This window comes from Eptesicus fuscus, chromosome 14 (genome assembly GCF_027574615.1).
Source record: "Eptesicus fuscus isolate TK198812 chromosome 14, DD_ASM_mEF_20220401, whole genome shotgun sequence".
NCBI classification, from domain to species: Eukaryota; Metazoa; Chordata; class Mammalia; order Chiroptera; family Vespertilionidae; genus Eptesicus; species Eptesicus fuscus.
In genome coordinates this window covers 75266982-75293372 of record NC_072486.1, presented here as the reverse complement: position 1 = coordinate 75293372, position 26391 = coordinate 75266982, and the positions used below count along the sequence as shown (strand labels likewise).

The 26391-nt window shown below is 37.2% G+C and overlaps 1 protein-coding gene and 1 pseudogene across 1 annotated transcript in view; one reads left to right on the top strand and one right to left on the bottom strand.

The window, feature by feature from the left end:
• FOXP2 (forkhead box P2) overlaps window positions 1-26391 on the top strand; it is a 579029-nt gene that overhangs the window by 320464 nt on the left and 232174 nt on the right. The gene's annotated exons all lie outside the window — the stretch shown is intronic.
• Window positions 23988-24535, bottom strand: LOC114226741 (60S ribosomal protein L17-like; annotated as a pseudogene).

The window sequence follows — 26391 nt, the reverse complement described above, 5'->3', positions numbered from 1 at the left end:
CAGTTCTTTGTTAAGGTTCACATCACTTCTAAGTTACTTTTATAATTTTACTATCATAATTAAATACACTATATATCTTAATTATTCATTCAATAAACATTTGTTGCATAGTATTTCTCATACTGTTTAGGAGCTTGTATACAGAGACATCTGTAATACTCTCAATAATCAAGATTTAAAAAAACCCCAATATAAAACAGTAAAAATATTTCCACCCTTGGAGCTCATAGTCTATTAATATTAAATGTACCAAAATGAGGCGTCAACAATAAAACAGACTATAACTGAACAAAACACACATTCATACAACTATTGTCTATAGAGTCATTCTTCATATGCTCTTTAAATAAAACGAGATTAAGGTAGTTCTTTTTAGCTCTGGCCAGGTGGCCTCATTGGTTGGAGCCCCGTCCCGTACACCAAAAGTTTGTGGGTTTGATTTTCCATGAGGGCACATACCTAGGTGGTGGGGGTGATCCCCAGGAGCGGAGCATATGGGAGGCAAGGACTGATGTTTCTCTTTCCTTTTCTCTCTCCCTCACTAAAAATCAATAAAACTATCCTCAGGTGAGAATTAAAAAAAAAAAAAAAGTTCTCTTTAAAAACTACCTCCAATTCAAAGATATACCAGTAAGTAGATCTAAAGTGAAATAAAAATAGATTTAACAGCAGTGTTCTAGTTTAATAATCTCATATTCCCTGCAATGTTTAGGGTTCATCTCTATTTAGGTATCTTGCAGCCTGTCAAATACAATGGGACCCAAACGGACTCATTATTCTTTTACCCAAATTATTATCTTCCATTCTTTGCTCTCTTCTTAAATGACACTTTAATCCACCCCATCCTCTAATGAAGGAAGAAATGTAGGATTCCTGTTTCCTTTCTCTTTCTTATTCTCCAAATCCAATCATTTTCAATTCTACTTCTTAAATTTTCATTTTTTATTTTTATCTGCTTTCCACTCTACCAATTGCTATCACCTAGTCTCCCTCCTCCTCTTACCGAATGGCATCAGTACACTCTCCCATTTGCTTTTCCCTGTATAACTAGATGATATTTTGAAATCCAGATTTGACCATGTCATTTTCCTTTTCTCCTGAGTGCTTCCCTTTGATTCTTGGAATAAAGTCCATCGTGCATGACAAAGCCTATTAAGCGCCCCATGACTGGGCCCCTCAGGACCTACCTGTCTCTGCAGCCTCATTTATCCTTTATCTTGCTCTGCCTCTCACTGTTCTAGCCACAATGGACCTCTTTCTGCAATTGCAGTTAATCAAGTTCTCCGTTGCCTGCCTCAGATCCTCTAACAAGCCGTTTTATGACTGGATCACAAGCACAAATTCCAGCCCCCTAACCCTTCACCCTTGGCCAGTAGAATTTATGCTCATCTTTCGAATCTGCGATTTAAAGCTATATCAGAGAGGCTCTATCCACCTGTTCCCCACCCACATAGAAATGCACTTTCAACTTGAGTAGATTTTCCCTTTTATAACATTCAGAACAGGTGATTATTTATTCCACATCTGTTTATTCTGGTGAGGACCATTTCTCCAAATCCTATTACAGGGTTTGTCCAACCTGGTAGATGCACAGTAAATTTTGTTGAATGCATGTGATTGAATGCATCTGAAAGCTAGAATGAAACTTTTTCAGTGATTTCCAGCAGTTGAATAAAAAAATTGTTTAAGGTGGGTTAATCTTTATTATGTGTTCCATATGGATGTATTTAATTTGTTCACTATTACTTATAGATTGAGTATTCAATGATTTTTAAATAGGCAAACTCATTGCAATGTTTACATATGTATGTTGTAACTTGGGGGGAGGAATTCCTTCAAAACCCATTATTGATAATTTTATGATTTGTATTTCAGTTGTAAATGTTGTGGCATCATATGAATAAGGAGCTGAGAAAAGCAGTCTTTGGTAAATGGAGTTGTTAAGAGTATAAAGAAAATCAAAATCTGATTTTTTAAAATAACTACTGATATAAATAAAAAGCCAAATGGATTTCTTGCAAACCTGGTAAATAAAGATGGGTTTTGAAGCTTAGACTTTATATCTCCTTTGATTCTTGAGCTAATGCTCAAAGCTGAGTGATAAGCTTTAGTTTATATTGTACCTAACATGCAGGCAGACTCGTACATTTCGAGTCATTATAATATGCCACATGTAATAAAATTACTTTTAAATAACATTAAAATCTAATTTAAACAGGGGAAATGAAATTTAAAGTTGGAGTGAATGCCTTTTTTTGCTTTGTTGGACCCATTCTGGTGCTGATAGCCTTTTAACGTTAATATTTGGTCGTACAATGCAGCTACAGAGAAATTAATTTAGCCTCTCTCCTCCCTGGATAACAAATGGTCATCTAACAAGCAGCTTCAAACAAGGTGACAACCTCATTTGTGAGGATAAACTTGGCATTTGATAACCACCAACCTGTAAATTCCTGCCTTTTTAGTTGCAATTTTAGTTTTTGAGGTCAGTTATATTTTATAGCACACCAACTGGACTGTTTAACTTATTTAAAAAACAGAATGGGATAAATTTTTGTAAGTAGAGGAGAAATAACTGGAATGGAACTTTTGATAGATATTTTAAAATTAGAAAACTACAGTAAAATGTTTTAATATACAAATTACAAGTTTAGCATTCTTAGCAAGTATTTTAATAAAAGTATTTTGATTTCAGACCTGCTTTCCTTATCTTTAAAATGAAAATAATAATAGTATCATCCTCGGAGAATTGGTGTGGGAACCAAATAAGTTATTGTACATAAAGAGTGTAGAAGTGTCTGACACATCTTAAAACTCTATATTTGTGTTAGCTATCATCATAATCACATGATTTTAACATTTATTCAGAGAATTTATACATATGTAAGTTTCCTTAAGTAGATAAAGGATTTACAAATATCAAGGATAAGTATGACTTATACTTGCCTAAGTACTGCTTTATAATAAACTAAAATGTGTAAAACATTACATTGATTTATTTTAAATATCAAAAATCCAAATAATGCTTTATTCCTATAAATATAAACTTTTACTTCATCATTATATTTAAATGTAACTAAGAAGCAGTGTAAAGCACACTTCAACCTATTTCTGTCTTTCTCTCCTAAAACATAGTTCCTAATAAGAACTTTTTTTCCCCCTGCCAAATAGATGGATTTTAGTGCAATTGCTAGAAGTTGCATGGGCGGGTGTTTCTGTGAATGAGCGCTCTGGGCTGTGAAAACAGATTTCCTTCCAGCCTCCATTTATCACTACCTCTCACCTTTAAAAAATTTATTTCAATATAGTTGGTATACAATCTTATGTTGGTTATATAATTTCAGGTAGGTGTACACAATAGTGAGTAAACATTTTTAAAAATATATTTTTATTGATATTTTTAGAGAGAGGAAGGAAGAGGGTAGAGACATAGAAACATTGATGAGAGAGAAACATTATTCAGCTGCCTCCTGGATGCCCCCTACTGGGGATGGATCCTGCAACCTTTACCAGAATGGAACCTGAGACCCTTCAGTCAGCAGGCAGATGCTTTATCCACTGAGCAAAACTGGTGAGCGCTATTAAACATTTTTTATCTTAAAGTTTGATCACCCCACTAGTTCTAGTAATCATCTATCACCCTGTAAACTAATCACATTATCATTGACTGGATTCTTCTTCCCTTTTTCATCTGTTCCCCTAACCTTTCCCTTCTGGTAATGATCCCTTTGATCTGTATTTCTATAAGTCCATTTTTCTTTTGCTTGTTTGCTTTGTTTTATTTTTAGATTCCACCTCTGGGTATTGATCCATAGAAAATAACACAATTTGAAAAGATAGATGAACCCTAATGTTCATTGCAGCATTATTAACAATAGCCAAGGTATGGAAGCAGCCTAGATGAATGGATAAAGAAGTTGTGGTATATATAGACAATGGAATATTACACAACAGTAACAAAGAAAGAATGAAATCTTGTCATTTGTGACATCTGGATGGGTCTAGAGGGGGTTATGCTAAAAAAATTAGACAGAGGAAGACAAATACCATATGGTTGCACTTATATGTGGAGTCTAAAAACATCTTTTTTTTAAGAAATAGAATCTTGAGTAGTCAGTCACCAGTCCTCTGGCTTACAATAGAGAGCTTTAAAAAGTTCCTGCCCAGCCAATGATATAAGTAATTCACTTCAACTCCCCAAGTTTAATTGGTTATAATCTCAATCACATGCCTCTATCTACCTTCAATATTGTTACATATCTTTCAAATTGCTTTATACATCTACATATATTACATTGTCTGATATAAGTAAATCTAGGTGAGCCAATTTCTTTAATTTTTCATGTTAGAAAAAATCTTGACCTTACAAATAAATTCACATTAATGTCATTATTATTTTATTAAGGGAGCTCTTCATTCATTAAAAATATAATTCATTTTATAAGCACAAATATACCAAACACCCAGGTATATGTTTATGTATTGAATTACAAATTAACATGAAATTAAATATGAGACTAGTCTGACTCATTCCAAAAATGTTAGATTTTTAGGTAATTGCAAATGTTCACATTTGCATTAAATTATTCATTTGCAAATATCAATAAGCTTTGTAAGCAAACATTAGCTTTGAAACTCAATTCCATTAGGTTGTATGACTACTGTGTGTGTGTTTTTTTTTTTATAATCTCACCAATAATATATGTCTTCTCTGAGTGTACAGCTATCTTTAAAACATGAAAGTAGACTTGCCTTACTCAGGGAAACTATGAGATACCTGATGTGGAGGATTTGTTCTTCAGGCACATGAAAAATTATAGTGGGAGATAGGATATGAAAGTGATGAACTTAAGCATGTCTGCCAAATAAAGAGTTTTCTGGATTTCAAAACAAGTAAGGATAGGTCAAAATTAAACTACATAGTTTGAGGGATAAAATTTATTTAAATGTGAGCATACAATTTCTCCTATGTCTGCTCAGGCAGCACTGTGTAATTCTTTAGAAATGTTTCATTAATCTCGGAAAATGACAAGTGTCAGGGATCTTTGTGATGCACATTCAGAAAAGTTTTGGTCAAGAGGTCATATAGTTACAATGTGTTAGTCAGTAGCCCTATCTCCTGTGGAATTAGCCTTATTTGAATGTTTCCAAAGCAGGGAATATTCTGTAATGCACATCAGTTAACTAATGTGTTTGGGAACAGCTTTACGTGGAATAAAAAGCTGAGAGAATTCTTTATGATTAAAGAACAAACAACTATTTTTTCTATTGAACTCAATGAAATCCCTTATAGTAGAAGAGAGATGCATAGTTTAATAGAGAACATGTATTCAGGAGTCATAGCAAGTAATTAAATAGTATATTTTTGCCTTTTTGAACTTTTGTCATTAATGTCTTGTTTCATTTAAAATTCAACTTAATCAATTTTTAAAGATGTAGGTATCATTTTAATATAAAAAAGTCATTTTTAAATGAGCAGAATTTCCTCTTGAAACACATTGTACATTTTAAAAATGTGTTAAAATACTATTTGATTTAAAGTGTCAAGGTTTGTTTTATAACCATCAACTAATGCATTTATTTTCTACATGTAACTAGAACTGGGGATTAAATAAAAATGAAAAATTTTGCTAGCCACAAATTACCTATTTTTCTGTCAGGATTTTGGAAGCAGATAAAGGAAATAACAGGTTTGGAATGACCTCTTAACATGTGGTAATTTATGAAACTCTAATCCTAGAAAATTGGTGAGGTAGAATACAAATATATTGGCCTTAAAATGAACAGAATTGGGTTTGAATTTTACCTTCACTATTATCAGTTATTGACCATGGGCTAGTGACTGAACCTCTCTTATCTTTAAATTATTATTTAATGACATCTCTTCTTTACTTATTCATTCATTCATTTTATTCAGCTTTAATATATAATACTTAACAAAATAGATATGTGCTGGTACTTTTTGAATTTATAATTCAGTGAAGGAGAGAGGTACATCTTATATCTAGTATGATATGTGGCGTACGTATCTACTAAATACATTAGTAGCATCAGTACATAATTATTAGTTTCAATAAGTACTCTAGAGAAAAATAATAAGGTGATATGAAAAAGGAATGCAGAGGGCATCTATATTAGATTGAGAAAATGACATTTAAACTAAAACTGAAGGATGGATGATTGGGAACCTGTCAGGAGCAAAATGGTAGGGTGAGAAGTGTGTTTAGGGGCAATCAAGAGTTCAGATCAGACATCAAATATCTGTAGAAAATCTAAAATAGCCAAATTAAATAAGCTGTTTATTATGTAAGTCTAATGATTAGAAGACAGTCATTATTGTACTAATCCTAAATCTTTTCTCTAGGAACGGTTTTACACCTGCTTTGTTTATTTTTTTTAAATTAAATATATTGGGGTGAAATTGGTTAATAAGAGCATGTAGATTTCAAGTGTACATTTCTGTGATAAATGTTACAATTCTGAATCTTAGTTTTGGCTTTATATTTGCCATGGATTTGTAGTGTTTGTTATAGCTACTTTACACCTGAGTTTTTTAAAGCAGAATAATACTTTTAAGTGTAATTGTTAACATTCTGCTCTCAATGTTTTCTTCCTATAACTAATATCTGAAATCTTTAAAACTTTTAAAAATATGTTTTTTTTATTTTACTTTATTTATTTTATGTTACTCTCTAACCCCATAACTTCTTTCATTTCTGGTTCTTCTTGATAACATAAATACATTTTTTTTCCTGTGATCCTTTATGCAAATAATGTTCTCAAGCAAATATTGTGTCTTCTAAGAGTTTAATTATTATAAATCATAGTTGATAGGATATTTCTTGGTGTTGATACTTGGTATTCTCTTATTATATACAGGCTGGGGCAAAAGTAGGTGGTTTGCGGTTGTGAGTACATGAAACAGAGTTTATTCTTATATTTTTATTAATTATTGTATTATTTTCCATATAAACAACTGTAAACCTACTCTGTCTCACCCTGTACAATAATCATAGGTAAATTTCTAATACTATATTGTCATATTGACATACAGGTCTGATCATTTTTATTTGTTTCTGGTAGTTAGTCTTTGTGGTATATTTATTTTTTCTATTTATCCTAAAATTAACAATGACAGTATCTCAATTGAACTTTTTCAGCAGACACCAGCCTATAACTCTCTTCAGATTGACTTCAAGTCACTGATAAACCCGTGGCACACTATATTAGTCGTGTGCTATTTAAAAAGTATATGTTGGCAAGATAGTCAGATAAAGTTGAATAAGAGGACTTAAAAGTATATCTGGGTATATTTTGTTAACCTACTCCAAGGCATTTCTAAGTGCCATTTCTCTGTCATAAAAGAAAGTTATATTGGAATGCTTCATGAAATATTCAACAGTATAACTTGTGTCCTGACTGGTGTGGTTCTGTTGGTTGGAGCATTGTCCCATACGCCAAAGGATGGAGGGATGGATTCCCGTCAGGGCACATTCCTAGTTTAGTTTGTTGGTTCAATCCGGTTGGGCACATACAGGAGGCAACCAATTAATGTTTCTCTCTCTCTCTTCCCCTATCTATAAAATCAATAAACATATCCACAAGTGAGGATTAAAAAAAAAAAAAGAGTATATGTATTACTCGACTAGAGATTTTAATATTGATTGATTAGCATGATATTTTCTAATGACTTTTATATGAAAGTTAACTTTGCTTTCAAATTTGTAGTAATATATTTTTAAGATGATCAGTTACATCTTAGATAAAGCCTGCTTTCTAATAAGCACAGTGAAGACATTTTACCTCTCTTAAATGTTTGAAAAGTGTAGTTGAAGGCAAATGTGTATATTAAGATATTATTTAAGTATTCTACAATGGGTGTCATCTTGCTGACCTGAATATGAAGATTGTTTAAAAGTAATCCTTAATATATTCCTTTGACTTTTTGGCTTGGTTTTCTACTTCTTCATCACACATAATAGGCATGTGAGATGTCTGATAACTCCTTTGTAATGTGTTAAAGCCTTTGCCTTCTTTGCAAGTCTAAGCAACTTTTGTTAACTGCCTCTTTCAATAAATCTTGAGCAAATTAAACTGTTTAATAAATGTTTAAAATTGCCTTTTAAAACCACTTATTTACTTATCCTATCTAATAAAAGAGTAATATGCAAATTGACCATCACTCCAACACACAAGATGGCTGCCTCCATGTGGACACAAGATGGCTGCCACAAGATGGCCAGAAGGGGAGGGCAGCTGGGAGGGACCAGGCCTGCAAAGAAGGGCAGTTGTGGGCGATCAGGCCAGCAGGGGAGGGCAGTTAGGGGTGACCAGGCTGGTAGAGGAGGGAAGTTGGGGGTGACTGGGCCTGTAGGGAAGGGCAGTTGTGGGGGGACCCAGGCCTGCAGGGGAGGGCAGTTAGGGGTGACCAGGCCTACAGGGGAGGGAGTTAGGGGCAAACAGGCTGGCAGGGGAGTGGTTAGGGGGTGATCAGGCTGGCAGGCAGAAGCGGTTAGGGGCAATCAAGAAGGCAGGCAGGCGAGCTATTGGGAGCCAGCAGTCCTGGATTGTGAGAGGGCAGTCAGACATCCCTCGAGGTGTCCCAGATTGGAGAGGGTTCAGGCTGGGCTGAGGGACACCCCCCTCCTGTGCACGAATTTCATACACCGGGCCTCTAGTTTAAAATAAATATTGAGCTTCTCTTGTCTTCAGAACTCTGTAATAGTTCCAGAAGAAAACTGAGTTCAGATTCACTTGGGGAATTTGAAGTCTGCTCAATACACATCAGAAATGTTAACTATGATCAATACAAAGGAAACTGCAGTTTTGATTATGAAATGATGCTGGAGATAATCTGTTCCAAGTCCTTGTAAATTTCATACAAATTAGGAAATTTCCATTTTGTCCAAATTAGTAATCGACAGTGTTGGGAGAAAACTTGGGATCTTTGCTTTAGAAATATTCATTGGGTTTAAATCGTGCTCAGTCATTGACTAAGTGGTTAAGCTGCATTTAAGTCCTCTGATTTTTTTGTTTGTTTGTTTGCTCTTAGTACAATATGGATCTTATCTCTTCTTTGCTGAAATAGCGTATGAAGGCTCCTGGCACAGAGTCTGGAACTTTATTGGAGTTTAAAAAATATGTTTTTCCTCCCCAATTCCTTTCTTCTCCATCACTTTGCTACCCTCTCTTCAAAGACAAATAGAAATAAGACAAAATTTATTCATACATTCCTTCAGCAAACATTGAGAAGGTGTGTCAGATGGCAGGGAGTTAAATTTGAGTAAAAAAGTTCCTTTCCATGTACTTTTATTTTTAATTAATTTTTTTACAGAGAGAAAGGGAGAGGGATAGAGGGTTAGAAACATCCATGAGAGAGAACCATCGATCAGCTGCCTCCTGCACACTCCCTACTGGGTATGTGCCCGCAACCAAGGTACATGCTCTGGACCAGAATCAAACCTGGACCCTTGAGTCCGCAGGCCAACGCTCTATCCACTGAGCCAAACCGGTTAGGGCTCCATGTTCTCTTATTATGGGCTGTTCCTGCAGCATTGACACCTGGAGAGTCTCTTGTCCCTTACTTTCCTTGGCGGTTTTTGTCCCTGATTCTCATTCTGCTTTTGACTCTTCTTTATCTCTGTGGGAATCTCTTCCCTGATCCACCTTTAATGTTGATGTTTCCCTAATGCTGCTTCATCCTCTTGCTATTCTTCTCATTTTATGGTATCTTAGTAATCTCATCATTATAACTCTTATTTTACTGATAATATTTTTACTGATAATGATTTTTATTTTCAAGAACTGTTGTAAGGTTAAATAAAGAAAGTGTAAAAAGTGGGTGCCTTGAGCCTAACACATTGCAGATTTTCAATGCACATTTTAAAACTTTCCTATTTAAATAGTCTACCTCTAGTAATTTTGATAAAGTATGATCATTCATATAATTATAATTGATTTTAAGGAAATTAACATGTGGCATTAAATATTAAAAAAGCATAAATTAGATATGGACTAACACCATTTTAATAAAGGAGTATTTATTTCTCTAACCATAACATTCTTTTGAAATTCTTCTCTACTTTTTAATATTGACAAATTGATTTATAGAAACTTTTATATAAAATATTTACATAAAGTATTTTCATAAAGTGATATGAATTCATAACTTTTAAATTTAAATATCTGGGTTAAAACCCCATAAAATCTTCATATTCTATATTATATGAAAAGGGCTTAACAAGTTTATATTTCCAAAAATATAAACAATTTATCCTCCCGAATAAAACAAAAACAAAGCTCTTATTATGAATAGTATGCTTCTTCTCAATTTCCTCTCATTGGGTCTTTTTTATAAAAGGAAGCTTCACTTATATAGAAAAGTCTTACTCTTTAAAAATCTTCTATAACATTCCTAAATAATGTATATACTTAAAAATCTTTACTCTTAGCCTTTTTTTATAAAGCATTAAATCAAATTATATTAAAAATATCTTCATTTCATATTATTGGAAAGATGACAATTTTACAAGGCAAGAAAATTTTGTTCTCCATTTCCAAATAGAATGAGGAACGTAAGTCAAGAAGCTCCCAAAAGTAGAGAAAGTAATGACAATACTAAAAAGCACTTAAATCAGCGGAAAATAAGTCCAAAACAAAATTCAAGGTCATCTTTCCAAATTCAGCTGAGTGGCAAAACAGTCTAAAATATCTGAAACACATAGTCAGACTTGCTTATCTGTGACATATGGCTTAAGTAACTTGATACTGAAAAAGGGAATGTGTTGTTAATATAGTAATGTAGGTATGGTTTTATATATAAAAATTAGAATTGAGCCTGCCTGGAATTGCTCAGTGGTGAGCATCGACCTATGAACTAGGTCAGGGTTTGTATTCTGGGGTCAGGGAACAAGCTGGGGTTTGAGCTCTACCTCCAGTAGGGGGCGTGCAGAAGGCAGCTGATCAATGATTCTCTGTCATCACTGATTTCTCTATCTCTCTCTCTCCCTCTCTTTTCCTCTCTGAAATCAATACAGACAACCTTGTTACTTGTATTTCAATACACTTTCTTTAACTACCATTATAAGAATTTGCATAATCATAATGCCCTTGGGAGTATGTTACTCATGCAAATATCATCTGGCATGAATTGCCAGACAGAGGTGGGAGGGAGTCTGAGAACCACCCCTTGTCTAATTTTCAACTCAAGTTAAATTATTTAAAAGCCAATTATTATAGTAGTATTTTAAATCATATTACAAAGCGTTTCCAATTAGTTACAATTAACTGTGAACTTTTAAGTATTGTATTTATTTGCATTTTCAGAAAACTTCTGGTATTTTCCTAAATTGTTAGACTCTTCCAAAGGTTCAAACACACGACTTGAGTTATAGCTATTGTTTTGTAAGTAACTACGCCAAAGTTAATGATTTAAAGCAGTGGTCGGCAAACTCATTAGTCAACAGAGCCAAATATCAACAGTACAACGATTGAAATTTCTTTTGAGAGCCACATTTTTTAAACTTAAATTTCTTCTAACACCACTTCTTCAAAATAGACTTGCCCAGGCCGTGGTATTTTGTGAAAGAGCCACACTCAAGGGGCCAAAGAGCTGCATGTGGCTCACGAGCCGCAGTTTGCCGACCACGGGAAGCAACAATAAGTTATTTCTCATTCTGTGGGTTAGGAAAGGGGCAGGGGAGCTGTTGGCCAAGTGTCTCCTCTCCTCTACCTGGCAATGGCTGGGGTCACTCATGGAGCTGATTGGCTTCATCTGGAGATGGGGCTGGGCTTGAATTTCCAAGAAAGCTTCAACCACTTATTCAACTTCTCAGGCCTCCTCTGAGGCCTCTTATCACCTCCCCCCGCCGCCCCCCCCCCCCGCCCCCCCGGGCTTATCTCTCACTCTTCCCCACCTAGCCAGAACTTGCACTCAACACTGTGGCTGGCTAACCACAGAAAAGGCAAAAAAAAAAAAAAAAGCCAGTCCTCTTAAGGCTACCTGGAAACTGGCTGAGCAGCAATTCCAGCACTTTCTGTTGATCAAGAGAAGTCATTGAAAGGAGAGAGAATAGACTCCATCTCCTAGGTTCAGGAGGAGCAGCCTGCACATGCAGGGAGAGGAGACACCACTGGGAGCCAACTTTGGCAGCTAGCTGCCTTCATATCCATGTGAATTAAAATCAAATAAAAAAACTGCGTACAGTCTGCCAGTTCCTCCTATTCTCATATTACAAATAAGTTAAATCAACAAATCAGTCAAAAGCAGAAGTCATATTTCTTTAAAAAAAATATTTTTATTGATTTCAGAGAAAGGAAGGGAGAGGGAGAGAGAGTCAGAAACATCAATGATGACAGAGAATCACCATTCAGCTGCCTCCTTCATGCCCCACACTGGAGATAGAGCCTGCAAGCCAGGTGTATGCTCTGACCTAGAATTGAACCCTGACCTCCTGGTTCATAGGTCTATGCTCAACACTGAGCCACACTGGCCAGGCGAGAAGTCATATTTTTTTTTTAACATTTTTTCTGTAAATTATTCCTGTGAGTCTTACTGAACTCACATTATTCCCAATATCTTAATATTATTTTGGATTTCTAAGTAAGCTGTTTTCAAATTTTCACTCAGTTGTTCAAATTATAGTTACTGAAAAATGAAAGAAAAAATAACTGGCTAGGTGACTTCATTTCTATATTGTAAAGAGCCATTCATGTCTTTAGAATAATTTTGCAGATAATTTCAAAGTATGGGTGTGGTTGTTGTTATTATTTGCCTCATTTTTATCGTTTAGCAATGAGGATCACATTTGTTTATTCATTAAGTGTTGATTGAGCTTCTGCATTGTGCCCAGCATTGTGTCAGGCCTTGGGCATCTGCTATGAATAAGGAAGAGTCATAGCACTCAAGGAACTTATAAGGTTATTTAAGAAGCTTATCTTAAGGTAGTTAGATTCTTTTGGTTAAATTTATCTGTCAAATTAACCTCCATAAGCAACTACTTACAAACTTGATGTTTTCTGGAGCTTATGGAATAATTTAAAGTACGAATAATCCAGTAGTTAGCCTAACTGGGCTATACTAGTAATTTTCCAGCTTCTGTGTGTTAAAGCAGATGCACATTTGCCTTGTTTCAGTTATCAGTGAAAATGTATTATCTGACACTTTAGAAAAACTGGGGTACCCAGGATATTGTGAAGAGGTAAATGTTGACAGGGATGTATGTCACTGGGTTTTAGCTTTCATATACTAATTATGTAATCTGGGGAAAATCATATAATCCTTCTTGGCCCCAATGTCTTCAAATTTTTTTGAGAATTTTGGACTACATGATTTTCTTTTTCCCTCTCTTTTTAAAAAATCTTTATTGTTGAAAGTGTTACATATGTTCCCTTTTTTCTCCTATTGACCCGTGGACTAGGTGATTTTTATATGCTATGAAAAACACCAGTTAAGCACTACTTCCTTCTTTTTTTCTTAGTTCTCTCATAAATGAAAAGAAAGCAAATGATTTGTACATATAAAATAGCTTTAGTAGCATAAAAAATACGGAATCAGAGAGATAAGAAAATGGCTTTATTGTAGCTCTAGAATCTTGATGAGAGGAAAGAGTGCGGGAGGGTGAAAGTAGTCCTTGGGGATTACTTTTTACCCTGGGGTTTTGATTTGTATTCCATTACCCCAACCCTCACCACCCCTTCTTCCTTGAGTCTGTCTAAATAAGCTGCAGTTACTTATGAGAATGTGTTGTCTGATTTAACTTGTGTCAGAAGTGGGAAGAGAAAAAAGGGGATAGAAAAAAAAATTTTTCCCCTGACACTTTATTTTATTAAAGGTCTCATATACCTTTCTTCTATTACATAGGTGCCCTACAAATGCTCAAGTATAATCAAGGAAATGGTGCTACTTGATAATTTCACCAGCCTGGATTTGCCATAAAACACCAAAAAAAAAAAGTAGATTTTTTCTTGTATTTACTTTGAATGTTTTAAACTAGATTTATCTATTTTCATTGCATATTTATATTTGGCCTCTGAGAACAATGGCTTTTTGGTGGTCTGATCACAATGAGAGTTTGCTTTGTCATATTTTTGAAAAATTATAATTTTTCTTTTAATGTCTGAATCATTAAGCACCCTTTATTTCTGACATATTTATTATTAAACTTTATTGCTAACCCTTATTTCTGACATATTTATTATTATATTTGGCCATTCTTGTGTCCTACTTGTTTGTGTTACCTTTCTGAGGTGGAATCTTAGCTTCATTTCTGTATTTTTATTTCTTTGGCTGAGAATCAAGATTACTATTTGTCTATATGTGTTTATACCATGAATAAAATTCAAACTTTAGGCTATTTGCTTTACTATAGTTTGTATTATATCTTATGAGTTGCTTTTGTTTTATATCTAACTAGGTTAATTTTTGAACTCCAAAGCATTATCCTGTGACTTTGCCATTTTCCATTCTCTGTCTCTCTCCCTTCCTTCCTTCTTTTCTTTCCTCATTCCTTCTTCCCTTCTTCCTTTCCCTTTCCCTTCCCTTTAAATTATTCAGAACTATTGCAAGTCTCTATGTTACATGTTTTTTCCTCAATCTTTTTTATAAAGTCTTTTAACTTTCTCCCTCCATTTTATTAATATTATTTTAGCCAGTTTCCTAACATTCCTTCCAGATCTATTAAAAACAGTTTCCAGCTCAGAAAGAGTCACCAGCTACTCAGAGGTTAGCTGTGGTTTCTGTTTGTGCATGTCAGGATCATCTAAGAGACAAATCTTAGAAGACAGAAAAAGAATTAGTGCTGGGACACCTATTTTCAGCACAATATCTTTTTTACATTCTAGTTCTTAAGCTGATATCTTCCTTTTGTGTTGAAATCAGACATACACATTCCAAGTTCATTATCATTGCTTTCTCAGTAATAGTAACTGATTGTCAAATACTGCTAAAATGTATTACTTCAGTACGCTTTGCAGTAAATATCTTGGAAATTTAGATTAATCATTATCACTGGATATTGTGATGTGAAGCATTATAATCAGTTTACATTTATTAGTTGTCTTTTTAAAATCAACTGATATGAGAATAAATCAATACATTCAATTATAACTTGCTAATAGTTCATTCAAGATGTAATGTATATGCATTAATGTTAATATAATTACCTCTTAATTTCAGTGGCTAACATATATAAAAATTTCATAAGTGAAAACTATTTTAATAAAGCAATTAGATATCACATTTTTAATATCTAGATCAGTGTTTTCAACTAAAGCTTTCTGTGATGACGAAATGGTCTATACCATGCTGCCCAGCACAGTTGCCACATGTGGCCAGTGCCACCGAGGAACTGAATTTTTTAATATGTTTAATATTCAGGAACTTGCATTTAAGTAGCCATATGTGGCAAGTAGCTACCATATTGGAAAGTACAGATCTAGAACCTTTTAAAAATTTATCTCACTATAAGTGATGCAACATTTAAATAGAAATGTATAATCTACTTATTATGCTCATTTTATTTGTACTCATTTTTTTGAAAGTTTTACTTTATATTTTTAAGTGAACATGAAGTGAAAATACAAATCAGAATATTTAATGCAATCAGTGCTGGGGACTCAGGCAGCTTGTCAAGAAGTTTATGGCTCTCCTACAGGCCACCATACTTCTGTGAACATGAAGTCTAAGTAAAAGTGCAGTATTCATGCTGCAAGTGTAGTTTCAATACAAATGTTCTTATCCTATCTAATAAAGAGGGGATATGCTCATTGACTCTCACACCATCGCAAGATGGTGGTGCCCACAGGCAATAAGGAGGGAATATGCTAATTGACTGCCATGCCCTCAAAGATGGCGGAGCTCACAGCGACAATATTGTGGTGCCCAGTTCCCTCAGCCCTACCAGGGTGGAAGGTGTGCGGCAAGGCTCCACTCGCCTGCCTCCGAGTCCCCCAGCACCCTCAGCCCCCAGCCGCCCAGGGCCAGCCCAAAGCGCAGGCAAGCCTCAGATGGAGGCTGCCTGCCACCTAGGGCTGCCCAAGGCTCAAATACTAGGGCCGGCCAAGGCTTGCACTGCAGGCAGTGGCAGAAGCAGAGGTGTGATCCGGCGTCGCCTTCACCTGATTGCTAGGTCACCTCCCACCCCTGAGGGCTCCCGGACTGTGAGGGGGGCAGGCCGGGCTGAGGAACCCTCCCCTCCAGTGCATGAATTTTCATGCACCGGGCCTCTAGTGTTCAGAATAAGAAGCAAGAACAGGAAATTATAAATATGCTACTTGAGACTTATGCATTTACTAAGACAAATAATTTACCTAGCCTCTACTTTGACTTTGTGACTGTTTTTTGTTTTTTTTTAATCAAGAAGAATGATTTTTGGATTGAAAAGTACTAAATAAGCATCATTATAAAGGAATTAGAATACACATTAAGGAAAGGATTGTTAAAAAGCAGTGCCTTGCTCCCAAACCAGCATGAACAAACTTTACCTCTCTGTTAGTTGACAAAGTTTGGAGACAGGTTTTGAACTGCTGTCTAGACCTTAGTCAATATGGAAAGTGGAAATTTTGCCCAAAGAACAGTGCAAAGGGTGGATATATAGATCCTCATTTAAAGAGGGAGGGGAGGGGAGGAAAGAGAAAAGGAGGCAGCAAAAGGTAGGCGAGTTCTCAAAGCTATAAAATTGTGACTAGAACAAATCACTGAAGAGATGGTTTATGAGTTCTAAAAAAGGGAGCAACCATCACTAGAGGAACCAGGAGTTTACAGAGAAAAACTCGTCCAACTAATAGCATTGTCTTTTTTGACAAGAGAAAAAGAAGAATGTGGTCGATGGTTTAAATCTAAAGCATTTGACAAGATATCCCATAATGGCCCAAATAAGACAAAGAAATAGGGAGTAGATGATAATGCAATTGGGTAGATCATAATTAGTTGAACAACCAGTCCCAAAGAGTACTGGTTAGCTGAAGGGTGGGCTCCATTTGTGTGATGAAGAACTCTGTCATTAGCCTTGTTTTTTGTTTTTTTTCCTTCTCCCTATTTTTATCAGTGGCTTTGATTAGTGATGAACAACCTCTTTTCCTTAAAAGCCAATTCAAGAAAAATAAAAATAACCATAAGCTGCAGTATGAATGGAAACCTTTCCCTTTCTACACACAAACAAAAAGGCACATATACATCTCCTTTTCCCCATTTTGATTTCACCTGTCAATTGAATTGATTTCCTTTTAATTTCTAGTGGTTTATGCTCATTTCTGCATTAACATGATCTCATTATGGCCATCACAGTCTTGACTATATATGACCTTTCAGCTGAGGTGCCTTCTTCTACTGAAATGTCTTAGTAAACCCATAAGCTGACTTCCTGGAAATAACTACTATTAACATTTTTGACTATAAATTTTTTTTCTGCAAAATTGGGACCACAATGCATATATTTCCTTTCAGATTAATTTTTTTAAAACCAAGATGTTATTACAGTAAAATTTGTCCTTTTTACTGTGCATGTATATGAGTTTTGATAAACACATAAAGTCTTATAACTACTACCACAATCACAAATAGTTCTATCTGCCCCCCAGATTTCCTTATTCCCTTTGTAGCCAGCCCCTTATATACCCCCAGTTCTGCATTGTTTAAAAACCTGTTTATTTTTATCTATTCTCCTTGTCATGAGTGTTAGCTCTCTTATATGGCTTTTTAAAATAATCATTTTCTATGTCCAGGTCCTGCTAGAATTATATATTACTTAAATTTTCTTTATTTTTTAAATATATATGTTTTTATTGATTTCAGAGATGAAAGGAGAGAGATATAGAAACATCAATGATGAGAGAGAATCATTGATCAACTGCCTCTTGCACTCCCCCCACTGGGGATTGAGCCCACAACCTGGGCATGTGCCCTTGACCAGAATCGAACCTGTGACCCTTCAGTCCACAGGCTGACGCTCTATCCACTGAGCAAAACCAGCTAGGGCTTTTAAATTTTCTTAATTAGTTTCTATACTCCTCAAATTTTAATAGTTAACATATTAAAATTTAAAATAAACCTATTGCACAACATATGGATATTCTCTTTAGAAATGTAGAGATTATAGTTGATTTATTTAAATTATCAAAATCACATGGCCCAGAAGACAATTAATTCCTTTTTTTAAAAAAAATAACTTTATTTTTATAATTATATCAAGGATAGTTCCATTCTAACCTCTTCTCACTACATTGCAGTTTCATGCCTAATTAACACATTTTAAGAGGGATTTAGACAAATTGGAAGGCATTTATGTGATAGTGACCAGGATGGAAAATAACCTGTTAGACTGGTTAGCCTATTTTTTTATTTTATTCTAGGAATAGCATGAAGACTAATAAGGTCTAAGCCTCCAAGAAATAGATTTGAGCTGAGTTCATAGAAGATGTTTTAACAGAGCATTTCCAAGAGTGAGTTCTTTGTCACTTTTGGCATTCCTGCACACCTTGAATATCCAATTAATGGAGATTTGTGGAGCAGATTCAAATGGCACAATGATGGTTAGATCTTTACAACCTTAGGTTAAAATTTTCATAGCGAAGTCTTGAAAATGATTAGTGTTTAGGGAGAGGCAGGATTTTGTCACTTTATTGCCAACCCATCCCTCTGTCTTCCCTGTTCGTCATGCCTGAGTCCTGTAATGACACCTGATGTAATGACAGTATTGGAAGAAGTAAGTACTTAGACTTTTCCATAGTCACTATTTTCTCTCCCATCTTTTATGACCTACTGCTGAGCCTGAATAAGAACCATTCCGGATAGACTGACCCAGGAAATGTTAGCTTTTAGAATCTCTAATCATACCTAAATCATATTTATTGCAACCCTCATCTGGTTTAGGACCAAATTGCTAGTGTACCACTGGGACTCCGATCTTCATCCTTAGGTCTCAGCTCACTTCTTCTCAAATGTTACTTTGATAACATGATCCTCAGTGGTTCGCAAAGCTAAATTCCTAAAATGTGGTCAATTTATGTAACTTGAATTCTACTATAGACCCATTGCCTTCATAATTCCTGATGTTTGTCCACCCGGCAAACTCTTGGGTCATTGCTTGCCCTGGCCTCTAATTTTCATGTATGAATTTCTACCCCAGAGAATTCAGTCACCAGAAATCAGTCACGTGAGTAACTTCAAGATAGCTGTGGCCCAGCAGTATTTTAAGCACTAAATTTCTCTTTGCTCAGAAGTCTAAGTATCAATAACTTCCCAGATTTTCTGTAGCTATGCCTTCATACTCATCAAGACCTTAAGCCACCTCAGCTTGGTTCTTCAGACCTCACCTGAACCATTATTGCTGATTCTTGGCAATCTTTAAACTTCGATATTTTGCCTTCTTAGCTAAAATTTTTACCCTAGATCTTCCCTGGTTCTGGCCCTGATGTAGTAGATGGATTTAGTGATGGGCCCTGCTTTGGGTTTGTAAACTTAATGTATCACTGAAAAATCTTAAGATGGAACAGATATGTTGAAACTTCTTTAAAATGCCAGTGAGATTCTTACTTCTTTCCATAGTATAAGGATAGTTGCCAGATAATGAGTTACTGTAGGTTTCAGAAGTAATTCAACAAAAGCAATAAAGATATTTGACACAAATCGCATTCAGACACAGGTTTAACATTTTCTTTATGCTTTTTCCAAGTTTAAAACATCACAAACTGCTCACTATTTTCCAAATAGGCAAGAAAACTTTCAAAATTGAGATTGCGATTCTGACACCTGTGTGCTAAGCTCTGCACTACAAGACATTTGAGATTGTTATTGCTAATGTTCAAAGCACAAAGTCTGAGTGGTGACTGTCTAGCATCAGCAAATAAGCTCACCAGTCAGTTTATGGAGTTGACTTATTTGAAACTGGCAGGTGGTTTCTCTTTTCCATAGATTTCATTCTCCTTTTCCTGACAGTGCATGTGTTTGGTGACCTCCGCTGTTTATTTAGCTTCTGCATACATTCCTCAGGATTTGTTTTATGTGTGTGTGCTTTTTTGTTTCTTATGTTTCTTGTTATGCTTGGCTACTACTTAGAAGGAGTAGGGGTGGTGGTCTGCTTTGGGTCGGCAGTCAAAACAAACGTGATACTCATTTTGAATATCTGGCTATGAGTTTACATAGAAAACTATAAGCGCCATTTATGTAAGTATGTTGCTTGAATTGAGTTTGTTTTTGATTCTCCAGTTGTAGCTAAAGAAGTACCAACAAATCCCAAAATTGCTTACGAGTAAGGATCAGAAGTAATGTGAAGAGTGGGGATAAGCCACCAAGGGAATAATCCAACTGAAATAAGGGGAACAAAGTCAAAATATGGTTATTTTTTACAGAGAATTTGGAGGTATCTCAACTGAAAGGGTTAAGGCTCTCACTTATAACTTTCTCCTCCTCACCACCTTCCTTGTTGTTCACTTGCTGTGCTGTTACAAACAGTAATCATGTTTCATGCCCCTTGACGGCATATGCTCGGGTATGAGGAGGATGGGAATAAGAAAATAAAGAAATGAAAAAGTACAACAAACAAAAGGAATTTGTGAACAAAAGATATTTGCTTATTATTAACATTGCCATTGCAAACATTCACAATACGGCATTAGAAAGCATTAACATTCAGAATGGTCTGTTTGGAGGGCCTGGCTTGGATCTTTCCACTCGTGGCTTTCAGAACACTTTCATCTCCCAGAGGTGCTCTTCATATGCCGCTGGCTGTTTGTGTTCTGTCTCCTTAAATGGCTCCTCTTTTTAGGCCCATTTACTAACTACTGCTTCTCCCCCAGGCACTGCCTTCGTGTACTGTTCTGCAGTGCAGGGCATATACACAGGTGACTTCATCTACCCTCATCAGTTCAGCTGCCTTGTATACACCAGTTAATGGCCTGAACGTTATTTCTAAGCTGTGATCTCTCCCCAAAGTTTCATTTTTATTTAATTCTAGCTGTTTATGGGATATCTTCCCTTAGTGGTAGTAGGCAATTTACATGGACCACTTACAAAACTGAACATTTATCCTTCCCCTGAGTTGTTTTTTCTCTAAAATCCTCTGAGTTCTAGAAACCCTAGGAGTCATCTTTGATTACTCAGTTACTCCAATGATTTTCCACACTGATCCAGGACAGTACCAAATTCTGGTATATAGGTGCCACCACTCCACTTGTTTGACAATTATAGCAGTTTTGTAACTGGTCCCTCTGCTTCTATTACTGGTCCTTTCAAATGTATCTATACTAATAAAAGCCTAGGTGGTCCTTGCGCCCTCACGTGTAATGTCATCACAAGATGGTCACCACAAAGATGGCCACCACAAGATGGTTGCCACAAGATGGCCATGTGCACAGCGGAGGTGGGGCCTGGCAGCCACTCCACATGGTGAGGCCTGGTTTCCCAAGGCTCCCCGTGGCATGGAGGAGGCTGGTCCCAGTGTCTTTGCCGCCTCACACAGAAGAGTTAGATCCCAGTGGAGGAGGCGGGTCATGGCAGGGGAGGGCAGTTGGGGGCGATCAGGCCAGCAGGGAAGCAGTTAGGCATCAATCAAGATGGCAGGGGAGCAGTTAGGGGGCAATCAGGCTGGCAGGCAGGTGAGCGGTTAGGAGCCAGCAGTCCCAGATTGTGAGAGAGATGTCCGACTGCCAGTTTAGGCCCCATGCGGGACCGTGCCTAAACTGGCAGTCTGACATCCCCCGAGGGGTTCCAGATTAGAGAGGGTGCAGGCCGGGCTGCGGGACACCCCCCCCCCTCCTTGCATGAATTTCGTGTACCGGGCCTCTAGTGTATATATAAAATTAAGTTATGGTCAGTTTACTTCCTTGCTTAAGAAAACCTTCATTTGTTCACTATTACCTTCAGGATAAGATCCAAGCTATTGACATGACATCCTATATTGCTCTTAGGCCAAGTTACTCACCCAGGCTCCCTGATGCAAAACTTCAAGCTCCCTGATGCACAGCTTAATCTTGAGCAATCCTGTTTATAGTTCTCCATACTACATAGTGCTCTTTGCTATATAGTTCTTATCTTTGATCATGTCATCCCCTACCTGCCATAAATCCTCATTCTTTTCAAATCTCAAATATTCTCTCTTTCAGAAAGAATTCCAAACAATTCTACCTAACCAATTTAGGTATTGTTCCTGTTTGCTCCCACAAAAATGTTATCCATATATCTAATGCTATATTAAAATTAACTTTTATATACCTGTCACCCTCAAACTACTGTTAACTTTTTAAAACTGGATTATTCCTCTTTCAGTTCTCATCAGTAAACATAGAATCTGAGATAGAATAAATGCTTAACAAACATTTCACCTACTTAATAAGATAAACTAGTAAATGAAGACTAAGTATTTGAAGATGGTCCTTTTTCCTTTAGTATTTTACACATCAGAGTTCTGAATAAAGCTGTTATTCATCCCCAGTGTTCAGCTGGCTTCTATCAGGCACACAAAAGGGCTGTTTTTCTTTGCAGCTCATCCCTTTGACACTGCAATTCCCTGTGATTGCACTCTGCCTGTTGCATTGCCTGACCACAGACTCAAATGTCCTGAATGTGAGGCTTAGAAAATCAGAAATACTCCTGTATCTTCCCTCTTCATGTTGCCTTTATAAATGGAAACTATATATATATATAGTGTGTGTGTGTGTGTGTGTGTGTGTGTGTGTGTACTTTGAAGCGATTAGTCAAGTTTTCAAAAGGAAAAAAAGGTCACTCTGACAGGATATGCTATGCCATATGCAGGATTCCACCAGAATACATTAGATAATAAGAGTAAAGCTGGTCATCTGAAACACAAGGAAGGAGAAATTGCTTCAGAGCGTTCTGCGCTTTCTGAGCAGCTCATCCTATTCTTGACTCTCTGGTTGCCTCAGTGCTCACTGCTGTTGACCTTCACATAGTGGTAAACTTAGAAAGATATATAAAAACTAAAGTTAAAAGTTTATATATAATTGAGATACATGGAGTAGGAAACAGCATGACTGGAATGCTTAAGTTCTATTTTTATCATGGGATATTAAACTCAACTTAATTTTACAAATTGGCATGTTGTTGAAATCATGATAAAAAAGGAAACATGTTTTGCTGATTAGGATGCATAAAGATTTCAAAAGTGTGTACCTGGAATAGCTTCCCTTTCTTTCCTTTTTTATGCTGTAATATGTCAAAGGAAAAGATGTTAGATCTATAATAATTTTATGAAATATGAAGAGTATTAAAATAATGAAATGAAAGTAATTGTGATGTGATAGGTATTATGGCCATTAGTTATCCCTGGTGCTTTGATTACTAAAACATGAAGCTAGTCAAACTTTTTCTCTTTGGAAAGGAAATATTTCAAGTTTTGCTATTCTGATCATGTAACAGTTCACATTATTCCTATTAGGGAGTATGAATTTACTATAGATAACCCTTAGCTTTGAGGAGTTTATCGTTAAAATGCAAAGAATTTCTACACAATGTTGAATATAGAGACCATGTTATGAACTGCCTTGCACATGAAATACATTTCCAGTAGCTTTTTTTAAATGTTAGAAACAAGCAACACAAAATGATCTCTTGCTCCAAGTTTGGCCTCTGTCTTTTGATCTCACACTGCATTCCCCTCTGCTCTCTTAGCCCCAACTGGCCTTCCAGTTTATCTCTTGTCATTCTTTCTGGTATAAGCTCTTCTTTCTGCTTGGAATGCTTCCTTTCTGTCCCCCACAAACACTCCCCTAAATATACACAAGCACATACTACAATAATTCCTGTCTATATTTCAAATTTTAACTAATGTATTCCTTCCTTGGGGAGCATTCCTTAACACTCTAAAACAGATGAAGTCCTGTGTAGTGATCGTTCATAGCACTTATCACTGTTTCTGATTATACCTTATTTATGGGGTGGTTAATGCCTGTCTTTGAGGTCAGAGACTATTTTGTTTGCCCATTTTCTCTTCTTTTCTTTCTTTTTTAAAAATTAAATTTATTTTATGTTACGTTTACTCCTGGGCCGTAAGTTTTTGTTTCCTCAGTTTCGTCTGCGTATCTTTTTCTCCTGTGCAGTCTTCTCTTCTGGTTTAGGAACAATCTGCTCTTTTTCAGTAAGGATCATTTCACTGTGGCAGGGAGAGCTCATGTATGGGTTAATCGGTCCATGAGCTCTGGATGTTCTACGCCGCATCTTTGGAGCTTTGTTCACCTGGATGTGCTCAATGACCAGAGAGTCTACATCTAAATCCTAAAGTTCAGCATTGCTCTCGGCATTTCTAAGCTTGGGCAGCAAAAATTCAGCACTCTTTTTGGGCCACTGACCCTGTGTCCAGCCCCACTGTTTCACCTGGGCACACCTACCAACTCCACCATTGTAAGGACGGAGTGGCACACACTGTTTCTGTAAAGTGACATCCTTCAGATACTTGTTGGCTTTTCGAATATGCATACCCTTGATGGCCCGGGCAGTTTCATGGGTGTTCTTAAGGTGAACACGAAGATTTGAGCCTCTGGATTTGCATGATTTTGTGGGGTTTTCTGGGTGTAGTGAATAGCGAACCTTTTTCATAGGTCACCTCTGGCCGCTTTGGGGAAGAGCTGCCCATTGTACTTTCAACCTCACTCAGTTCTTGGCACATAGTGGATGTGGGTTTCTTATTGGATGACTAGATGAATGAATGAATGAATGAATGAATTGCTGTTTGTTCTTTATACCACTACCAGAGATCTCTTGTTATTATATTAGTGCAACTAGAGGCCTGGTGCACGAAATTCGTGCACGGGGGGCCCTCAGCCCAACCTGCACCCTCTACAATCCAGGAGCTCTCAGAGGATATCCTACCGATGGCTTAGGCCCACTCCCCATGGTTCTCTGCTCTCTGTGGGGCCTGGAGGTTTCCCTGCAGCCATGGAGATGAAGCCCCCATGCCCTGCTGTGGCTCTCTGCCTGCTGCCGCCATGTGCCATGTGAAGGAAGCCCCAATGCCCTGCAGTGTGCTCTGTCTGCCTGGCCTGGGGGCTTCCAAGACACGGACACACTAAGGAAGCCCACATGCCCTGTTGTCCAGGCTCTGTCTGCAGGGCCTGGGGGTGTTCCCACCACCACTGCCCACTAAGGAAGCCCCCAAGCCCTGCTGTCTGGGCTCTGTCTGCCATGTATGGGGACTTCCCTGCCACTGCCCCACTAAGGAAGCCGCCATGCCTGGCTTTGCAGGGCCTGGCGGCTTCCCAGCTGCCGAGATCAGGAAGCCGCCATGCCCTGCTCTGCTGGCACTGGAGTCTTCCCGCCTCAGCAACCAATGGGAAGACTCCTGGCCCTGCTCCTCCGCAGGCTCCGTGTGCGCAGGGCCGGGCATCTTCCCGATCGCCGTGGCGACCAACGGGAAGACGCCAGGCCCTGCCCTGCTCCGCGGGGCTCCGTGTGCGCAGGGCCCGGCGTCTTCCCAATCGCCGTGGCGACCAACGGGAAGACGCCAGGCCCTGCTCCTCTGCCGGCTCCATGTGTGCAGGGCCTGGCGTCTTCCAGATCGCTGTGGTGACCATCGGGAAGACGCCATGCCCTGCTCCTCTGCCAGCTCTGTGTGTGCAGGGCCTGGCGGCTTCCCGCTGCAGCAGCACTAAGGAAGCAGCCATGCCCTGCTCTCAGTGCTCTGTTTGCTGGTGGGACAGGCCAGACACTCCAGCAGCGGGGCTGAGGGGACTGGGCACCGCCATCTTGTGGGTATGGGGGCCGCCATTTTTGTCACGGAGTGACGCCTAATTTGCATATTACTCTATTATTAGATAGGATTATAAACTTTTCCTCTCATGCCTTCTTATGGTTTATACAGCCTGTAGGATATTTTTTCATGATATATAAGGCATTTTATTATCTTTTCCCAACATACAAATCCAACGAGACTTCCAGTCCACTCTATATATGTCTTTCCCCTCCTCATGTTTGTCTTTCCTTTGAGGGGAGAAGTCATTATATTCTTGTTTTCCTTAAACTAGACCAAATGATACTCTTCCTGTGCTCTTCTGTTATCCTGGAATGTCCTTCTATTTCCTTTTTTAAATGTCAAAACCAATTTTTTTAAAGGTTTAGCTTAGATATGACTTATTCTTTGAAACTTTCCCTTGTCCCCAGCCCATCCTGTTTAATTTTTTTAAAATTTATCTTTATTGTTGAAAATATTATATATGCATAACCCAACTTGTTCAAATTAACCACTTACTCTCCTGCATTTTAATGTTTGTACTTGTTATAGCACTCTATTCTCTTCCGCCTCGTCTGTCTACTCCAATAAAATATTGTGATATGTTCAGCAACATATTCCCACAATTTCCAATACAGTATATAATATGGCACTTTAGCCAATACAAATTAATATAAACCCTTTAAAATCATTTTCTCATTTAGCATGAAAAAGA